The sequence below is a fragment of the Nyctibius grandis genome, chromosome 10, assembly GCF_013368605.1.
Source record: "Nyctibius grandis isolate bNycGra1 chromosome 10, bNycGra1.pri, whole genome shotgun sequence".
Taxonomy (NCBI): Eukaryota; Metazoa; Chordata; class Aves; order Nyctibiiformes; family Nyctibiidae; genus Nyctibius; species Nyctibius grandis.
Window position 1 is genome coordinate 14,356,070 of NC_090667.1, and position 9,635 is coordinate 14,365,704.

Below are 9,635 nucleotides of genomic sequence, written 5' to 3' on the forward strand. Positions count from 1 at the left end.
AAATAGCCCCTGGGTGATAAGGCTGTCACTGCCTAATTCATGGAGACAGGTCTTTAATGACCTCACTCCCCCACCCTTTCTCCCCTTCTATCTGCCTGCCTGGACTGTAAGTCCGTCCAGGACTAACACCCCGTTACACAACGGCCAGTCCCACAGCGATGCGAGGGACGTGGTCATAAAGCACCGCACGTGAAACGAAGCTGCTGCCTGCCTCACCCTGGGCTCCGCGGGGCAGAGCTCACCACGGGGGACCCTACAAGGAGGAGGCTTCTCCTGCCAGGCTGTTAACCTGCCCCTCTCCTTGTGCCACCCTCAGCAAATGACTGAGTGCGTGTTAGGACGGGACTTGGGCCCCCAGGGCTGCCCAGCCTGGCTGCTCCCTGCTTTCCATCCGCCCAGGGGACACTGAGCTCTGGATCTGAACTGAAGTCCCATCACCGTCTGGTGAACAAGTAGGAACCCACTTTCGAAGGAACCCAAAACCATCCTTTTGAAACGCAACCGAAGTGTCTTTTTCTTGCTGGAAAGCCCACGGTAAAGAATGCAAATGCGGTTTCTACCCAGTAGCCATGGGGTTTGAGCCCTGAGGATGGAGGACCACAGCCAAGCCCCTCCTCTGCTGGGGTGTCCACCAGCAGGACATGGCTTAACCTGGCTGAGACAGACAGCAGGCAGCCAGCTCCCACTTCAAGGATTATTTTTGAAGCAGCTCCCAGTTTTTGACCCTCAGTTGAACATTGAAGCTCCCAAACTAAGAACCACACTCCCTCCTTGTTTCTCGAGGTCACAGCGTGCAGCAGCACAGCTCCCCCTGCTCTGCACCCAACAGACCGACCTCTGCTTCGGCCGACACTCGGCGTACAGCCGCGCTGGAGAAACACCAGGCACGGCTTGGCAGCCGCTCTCTCCCAGGCTCCCTGTGCTGCCATGTGATACCGAGCGAGCTGTGCACGGCGTAACGAGGTCCTAAAAATACCGTACCCCAGTTCAGAGATCCTCCACCACTCTGTGGAGAGAAAGGGACCACTCCAGGGGAGGGACAGAAGAGAGAAGAAGGGGGAAAAGAGCCCCGCACAGCTCTACAGGTCAGCCATTCTCATGTTTTTGCTTTCTTTCCCTGACCATATACAATTGCAGTTTTGCTTTTTGTCTTTTCCAGCCTCGGAGCCGAGCTGCCCAGCACTTCACCTCTCTGGGCAGCACAACAGCTCCACAGCTGACCCTGAGGTTTCTGCAGCACCGTGGCAATCCCCCTTGATATCAGCAGGAGTACAGGACGTCCCACATCTCTCAGCTTTCAACCACTGAGCTTTAAACTCTTTCTCTGACCCTCTGTTTTTCCAGTGAGACTCCTATTTTGATCAGGAAAAGGATTTCAGCAGAACAGGGAAGACAAGGTGGTGCAGGTCCCCTTTTCAATCAGGCTCCCCTCGCAGAGTCCCCCCTCAGCCTGACAACAGCAGCATGTCATTTTTACTTACCGGTAATGTTCAGAGCTGCTTCCCTCTGTCGGGGCCAGCAAGAGTACGGCTAAATCACATTGAACACAGTGGCAAACACCAGCTCCTGGCGTTATTAACAGCCTTAAATTAAAGGGACATTCACTCCAAACCCAGTTCTTCACAAGAGCATTAAGATGAGCTTCAAGTATTATTTCCACTACCCAATAGTATTTCTTTACAGTCACATTTTCTTGTCTTAGACTTTTTCTTCCCAGCTCCTACATAAAAGATCCACAACAAACAAGACTGACAAGGCACGTGAGTGAAAATTACACCCTCGCTGCCACTAAATCCATGCAATAAGAACACAAAATCTGAACAGAAGTCATCTCTTCTCAGCCCATTTTTGTTACTCTGTGTAACTGAGCGACACACAGGGTAAAAAGTCAGGGAGAGAAGCCATTGCAGCTGTGAAGCCAACTGCAGCCCTGAGCAGTGAGCCAGCTTGCACACGGAAGCATCCCCCCGCTCCCACCCCTGCGGGACGGGCGCAGGACAGCACGGAGCTGGGTTTGCCTTTACAAAACCCTGCACTTTCAGTCCCCAAGGCGAACGCTGCCGAGCAGCTGCAGCGAACCCTCGGTGCCAGATGAAACTCCTCTGCAAGGAAGAGGCAACACACACATTTTATCACACACCCCACTTCTCTGTTCCAGTTGCAGGACTCAAAGGAATTTCCACGCACAGCACCAGGACTCAAAGGGCAAAGTGCATTTCTAGCCAGTATTTAACACCCCAGTTGGACACAGCTTTGAACACGAAGATGCTTCTTCCAGCAAGTGGATCCTGAGATGAAACTGCTGAAGCTCAGGCACACCCCAGCCTCGGGACCACATTCCTGCTGGTCCAGGAGCCCCGGTCTGGGAAAACCACAGAGGGATGCCAGAAAGGATCCACAGCACATGCCGTGCTCTGGGGGAGCATCCCGGCTTTAAGAGGATTATCCATTTGCAGGGACCAAGCTTGCTTTTGTCTCATGCGAACAGTAGCCTGGCCAACAACAACAGCCAACACCTAGTTCTTGGGTTTCTCTTTTGTAACCGCAGTTGTGCGCCTGCGTTGGCAATGCACAAAAACCTCCCAGCTCTAAACTCTTGTCCTTTCAATACTGACTTATCACCAGAGCTCAAAGGCACTGTTTGAACTGCGACAGCAAAACAGGGACTCAAGTATTTAACTGTTTGCAAACATAGCTTGGTGTTTCCCCAAACACCTCTGTCTCCAAACTCATACCTTGCTTCTAAGCAATCAAATCAGGGAGTGCTTCCAAAAAAGCAGCCCTGCAGCCAAAAGCTTTAAATTACTCTGAGCTGGTTTTCTGCAAAACTAATTAAAGGCACGTCCAGGGCTCCAGCTGGAAAAGGTTATTGCCTTCTCTTCCTGTGCAGAAGGATCACAGGTCCTTACAAAGCAGTGACTTTGCAAATTTGTATTAAGAGTTCGGGGGAATTTAAAGCACTTGAAAACCTTCCGCTTCACACAGGCTGTGCTTTCATGGTCTTGGCTGTTCCACCGCTATGGACGCATCAGAAGCATCGCTGCCCACAACACAGAGCATCGCTACTGGAGAAATTAACTCATTCGAGTTCTTTAAACAGTTCAGCACACAAACTGCACTGGGAGTCTTTATGCTGGATCAGCTATCCTCTCTTCTTCTGCGTAAGCCGATACGAAAGTATAAAGTCAGTGTTAAATCTCTGCTGTGTGGATATGCAATTGCATTAGTAAGAGCATATTCAATTTGGATCAAATTTGCTGCACAGGATAATTTAACAGCACCCGGTCCAGTATTAATGACTGTGGTCCCAGGGCTTCTCAGTGGTTTTGATGGCAATGCTCTCCCTGCTTGGATGAAATACCAAATTTTACTGCATGCTCTGGGCCCTGGGGATAGTGTGATTGTGCAGCATTATCTCTTCTTTCATCCAGGTTTTGGATTTTTCAACAAAATAAGGTTAATTTGACTATGTTATGGACTCTGTAACTCAGTACTTCAATAGGCATACAAAGGTTTCTCTGTCTAGCCCAGCCCAAGAACTGGCTAAGGGAAGGAGACACAAGCACTTGTCTTCTCACAGAAACAGGAAGGTGCCAGCACTGCTCTGCTGTGCAGTTTTGCCATACTTAGCATTAAAATTGAGAGAGGAGAACTCACATATTTTTGCTTGAGAATATCTGCCCATATCCTATCACTTCCGAGGAGAAATGCCGGGACGACTAACTGGACACCAGGAACAGGACTGGCCGCAGCCTCTTTGCTTTCATGGATGGCATCAAGGACTGGCAGAATCACCTGGCTACAAACCAAAGCTTTACTACAATAAAATTAATCACAACACTTGTACTGCAACATCATGGTGCTTAACCAGGCTTTTCTTGTGGGTCTCACTGGGACAGAGAGACTTTCTATAGCACTTCAGCTGGGAGCCAGAGTGCAGTTTGTACTGCACAGCCTGTGTCCAAGCGAGAGGGCTCAGGAGGGTGGGTGTTGGTTCAGGACCAGCCTGCCGTTCCCACAAGCCCGGGAGCTGAGCAGGAGCTCTGCCAGGAGTTCTGTCATCGATTTTCACAGCTCTCTTTCCCATCTCTCTTCTAGTCAGTTCCTGGTGAGGTGAAATGCAAGCCCGTTCTTACCCTTCAGGAAGGGAATGTTGGGGTCGGGACTCGTGCCCTGCCAACGCTCTGCAGCCCTTTGGGGTGTGAGGAGCCGGCTGACTGTGTGCTGCAGCCCCCCCACCCCACAGCAGAACCACAGCTGCTCCAGCGCTGGGGGGAATGGACTGACGGTGCTGGGGCCGGGCAGGTGGAGCAAACAGCAGCTGAGAAGAGCTGCACTTACGGGTGATTATGCCCAAGGGGGAAGGACTCCATCTGGCACGAGCAGGAGGAGGCCAAATTTGTAGGGGTGATGGTCAGGGGTGTGTGATCTTTTCAGTTTGAAAACTGAGCTAAATCAACACACGTGTGTGCATGGGATTACTCAGCGGTACAATGCTGATTTCATGGTCAAAATCACTTGAACTCTTGGCAGAACACAGAGAGGGTAAACTCTGGCTTTCCTCCCTCTCTCTCCTTGCCTTTTCTGTGAGTTTATCCTAGTGCAGTTGCCTGTGAAACAGCTTTTAACCATTTTCTCTCTCCCCTTGGGCAAAGATTTAAAAAGGAATGGAGTCAGCAGCAGAGCAGACTCTTGCCTCCAACTGATTGGTTTCCGGGTGAAACCCTCCATGGCTAAAATGGTTAAAGATCATTGTGAGCAGAGACAAACACCCAGGGCTCCTCTCCTGTCAAAAAGCAGCACATGCTGCCCTGCTGCCTTCAACCAAACTAGAAAAGTGGGGGTTTTGCAACTGTGTTTTGCGTGGCTCTTGGTCCTGTCCACACATAACAAACAAATTGCTGGAAGGTCTCTTGCACCGAGACGCTCAGCCAGAGGGACGACTGGTTTGGCAGCCACAGCTGGGAATGCACAGCGCACCGAGCAGCTCTGTCGTACTGAGCACGCCCTAAGTTAAGGGCACATGAAGCCCACGAGCTATAGGCACATGTGGCAATTAACAGTTCAGGCATTAAGCAGTAGCAGGAGGCAGTTTTTCAGACTACATCTTAGCCGTAAGGCCCCAGCGCTTTGCCTCTGTCCCCGCTGCAGATGCTCAAGTCCCTCGCTAGCTCTCAGCCAGCGTTCAGAAATTCAAAACTCTCCGCACATCCGGACTCGGCGGGTCCCTGACTCCCGGAGCAGCCGGCGTGACAGTACAAGGAGGAATATCCAGCACCATAGACCAACGCGCGCACGTTTGCCTGCAGTTAACGTGCAAGATTAAAACGCTTTTCCGAACAGCAGCACTGTGTGTATGTGCTGTGTGTATGGCACAGGATCCAATCTTAGTAGAGCTCCATCCTTTAGCTAAACTGATATAATGTCTCCCTTCTTGGTGAAGACACAAAGTGGCCATGGGACACATTTTAAAGGCTATGCAGGCAGACAGGATTTTCCAAAGTGCACAGCTGTCTGCATACTTCAGAAAACTTGACTTTCAGTGGCTTCCACTATAGCCTCAAAACCAAACAGATTTGCAGCTAGCTACAGAGACGTATAATTCCAGTTTTGAATTTAAAAAAAAAGGTAATTTAGTATGGTAGATGCCAATTATTACAATTAACATTAATCCAAGTCAAAAGATCTATAACAAGCTCTAAAGAAAATGATAACAGAAAGGTCAGTTGATTTGTTCAAGCCAAGCTTTTGTGCTGAAACCACAGAAACAGTTTTCTTCAGAATTCCAGTAACTCTCCCTTCTGCCTTTCAATAAAAGTTCATTTAAAGAAGGATGATGATTGCAAATTAACGAGTAACTCCCTATCAAGCCACTCCATTATTTTACGTATCCACTTATCTTTTAGACACAGTATAAAAATCTCTCCTTCACAAGAACAAAAACAACAAAAAAGTAAAATACCCACTTGAATTTCACAATGAAAGACTCCACAGAGAGAATTGACAGTATTTTGAAAGAGCAGAGACAGTCTGGAGAATGGCATTATACGAGCACTGAGATCAAATCACACTTTAGTTGGTGTAACTGTTAACGATGCCTGTGGAGAGAAGACTAGCGTTAGCCTGGTCATCCCAGTCACGCTTTTGCAATAAATCACAGCGAGCGCTTGGCTCAGAGTTAGCAAACAGTCGGGACGTGACTTTCTGAAAGAAAAGTGCGTTACTGCAGGAGACAGCAGCATTTCCTCGCTGCGCTGGCTGAAGTGCTCACTGCTAGTCACGCAGAGAGAGTTTTCACCCTGGTGATAAAGGTGCAAATCAAGTAAGTACGAGCTCACGGGCTGCCTCTGGCACTTACCTGGCTGCGGTCTGCCGCTGCTCTGAGGCACATCAAACTCCAAAGTGACTCTTGCAAACGAAGATCTCGGCTTCTTAACCTGGAACTCTTGGGGCTGTACCAAGATCACATCACCAAGGGGGTGTGTTTCAGGATGACCCTTCCAGGGACGAGTCGCAGGGACACCAGGAGCCCTTCCCAGCTGGCCCCAAACGCCCAGCCGTGTTTACTGCCCGTGAACTGTTTGTTAGCTGTGATCGCAGCTGTAACTGGGAATGAACTTTTAAAGAAGGAGATGATGTGAGGCTGCTTGGCAAGAGTTGCAGGCATTTTTTTTTGCACGGAAAACAGGGCAGATGCATGTGCATCGTGAAAAAAGTTGTATTTCTTATTAGGCTGCGCGCTGTTCCTTGCTTGAACAAAGCCAGTGTCAATGCCTCTGCCTCGGCGTGTCCCGCCCAGGCCGTGGAGAAGAGTCGCATGGGGCATCTGTGGCACTCACAGCTGGATGGGGCTGTGCAGACCAGGAGATGCAGCAAAACCCAACGGGTGGCTTTGTGCCCTTGGCTCTGAGCACTGAGGCGAGGCTGTAGCAGCCTCAGGGATGGCTCTCGCACGCTGCCGGGTACTTTCTCCGGGCTTGACTGTTCACAGTCCAGAACTGCCTCATTTTGCTGTTCCCATTTCACCTGTGGAGGGAAAAACAACCTGCATGAGGAAGAAACCCTGTCTGGGAGAGCCACAAAAGAGACTCCAGAGGTCCCAACCTCAGCCCCAAGGAGGCTGAGCTGCTCCTGGGCTCTGCACCACCGCAAACCAGCTCCCTTGGTCTCTGATCCATCACGAACCTGCCCGTCCTCACTCAAGCACTCATCTTGCTCCTCTGCCTGCGCTAGTAAAGGAAGATACATCACTTTGTGGGGGCAATGACCAAGTTTAGAACTAAGAAAATAATACATTTCTCTATGCTGTGGCAAAATAAAAAGTAGGACAAAAAAGATTCTCATTAAGAAATGGTTTTGGTGAAACAAAATTCTCTCTGTAATCTGAATTTAATTTTTGGGTAAATCCTAAACATTTGGATTCATTTGACGTGAAATTTTTCTCATTTGATGATTATAGCACCTTTATTTTAGCATTATGTGGCTTTTACTTATATTTTAGTAAATGTAGTCCAATTTTTGAACAAGAACCATTTCAGAATACATTACAAAATTTTGTTTGTACCAGTAGTTTTAAATATTCTTCCCAATTTGCTTCCTCCATTTAGTCCTCCTTATTTTAGCATAACTGGTCTAAGTTTACAAATAGGTCCATTTCTTCTCCCAAACCTGGCTATTCAGCAAATCTCCTATTTGCCTAAAGGAGTTTGGATCTTGGGGGATGAGTTACATCCAGAAAACACTCTGAAGATGAAGTGTTAAGTAGAATAATAAATTCCTGCACTTTTTGGAAGACATGCTGAAATTTGGACAGAAAGTCCCTGGAAAATGCCACTACAGTTTTAGCATTTAATGAGTAAAAAAGCCCTACATACTAAAGCCATGTGTTTTCAATTCATGATTAAGTAAGCAGACCAGAGTTTAAGTCACCATAAAAAGCTGACGTCCGCCTGTATATACCACGCGCGCTGTGATTCATTTGCGCAGCTGAGGACATGAAAAATGCCATGTGGGTACAACAAAATTCTACATTTTGCGAGCTGATAATAAGAATTCACAGCTTATATAGACGTGGGCTCACAGTATCTGCCTTTGATGCAATGTGGAACAAAACCATGAGAACTTTTTCATGAGTTTTAAATCTGCTGGCGTAATCCAAGAGCTGTACGCAATTTGTCTGGGCTGAGGAGGAGCTCTTGCTGGAAGTCTTGTCAGCAACAGGAATTCCTTTAGACGGGCAGCAAGATGAGACACGCAGACAGCAACCCAGGGTGATCAGACAGCTCTGGCCTCCCTGTAGAACCATGGCAGAAAAAGCTTGTGATTCGGTGGGGCTACGCCAAAGCGTTCCAGGAGAGATGCGCACATACGCTGCTGCGGCCTGGGAAGGGGTCTCACTCACTGTGGGAAGGGGTCTCACTCACTGTGGGCAGTTTAACTTTCCAGCCTAGTACACAAAATCCTGTTCCAGCAGCCTTTAGCCTCCCTGTTGGAGGTGTCCTGAGCACCAGCACTACACACTCCTCTAGGCTGGTTTACATCAATGACTGTGTCCAGGTGTCCCCGCTTTCCCCGTTGCTGTCTTGCACAGCCTCCTAACTCCCCCAGAGCAGTGACCCACCATGCTCTCCTCTGCTCTAGGCTTGCTGCTTTCCAAACCTGACCTGTGCCTGCACCCTCAGCAGGCAAACAAGAGCCCGGAGCTGCTCCTTGGTGTAAACACACATCACAGCACAACGAAACAAGAGAACTTGCTCCTTCACAAGGCAGAGGTTCCCACAAATCTATACATTCAGAACCCATTCATACCTCCATAAATACATGCCCTCCCCTACAAGGGGACACCTTGCTGTCTGCACAACCCTGCATCCACAAGCACCTCCAACACCCCTCAGTCCTCAATTCCGGGCCCCAGGAACCACTCCTCACCCCCTGGAGCACACCAGCCTGCCCAGGGCAGCACAGCCCAGGCTGCAGCTTGTGGCCTCATCGGTGCTTTGCCAGCTGTGCCTAACACAGGATCACTCGCAGCTGCAGAGGACACAGCTCCGTGCTACAACCAGGCAGTTCATTAGATGGCTGCCAGAGGCTCCAAGGGGCTGCTTTGAGCCAGGCAGTGTCCTCTGGCTCTGCCTTCCTGTGGGGCCGTCAGCAGAAGGTTTCATAGCAGGATACACAGAACAGCTATGGGCTTAACAAGGCAATGGGCAGCACTTCTGAACCGTTATTAAAGTGGTTAAGAGGTGTCCCAAAGAAGGACGCTAGTGGCTATCAGCATTAATTGTGGCTGCTAGAATAAATGAACTGCAGTGATCAGACAAGAAGCTGTTCCTTTGGGAGCAACTTGACCCTTCATCCCAAGCAGTAAATGTGGCACATTTCCTGTTTGCACCTGGTTCAGCTCTGCTGGGGCTGCCACAGCTCTGAGGTCTGAATAAGGCAAACACTAGCGAGACCGTAACAAGCCTGAACAATGCCCAAAGCTGGTGGTAGCAGCAGAATCTGAACAGGCTATGGTCCAAAGCCACCCCAGTTTATTCATTCAGTGTCTGCAGAATCCTGCTATCTAGAACCAAGCGCTGTTCCTCTCTTCCCACCCAACCCTGATCCAGGAGAGCTACTCTTATGGAAACACT

At 49.3% G+C, this 9,635-nt stretch overlaps 1 protein-coding gene across 1 annotated transcript in view; it reads right to left on the minus strand.

Moving 5' to 3' along the window:
- Positions 1-6,428, minus strand: part of CAPN6 (calpain 6) — a 62,458-nt gene extending 56,030 nt beyond the window's left edge. The window contains exon 1 of the mRNA XM_068408718.1: positions 6,359-6,428. The gene's annotated coding sequence lies outside the window, so the exon portion shown is untranslated. The remainder of the gene's footprint in view (positions 1-6,358) is intronic.
- Positions 6,429-9,635: the final 3,207 nt, after the last annotated feature.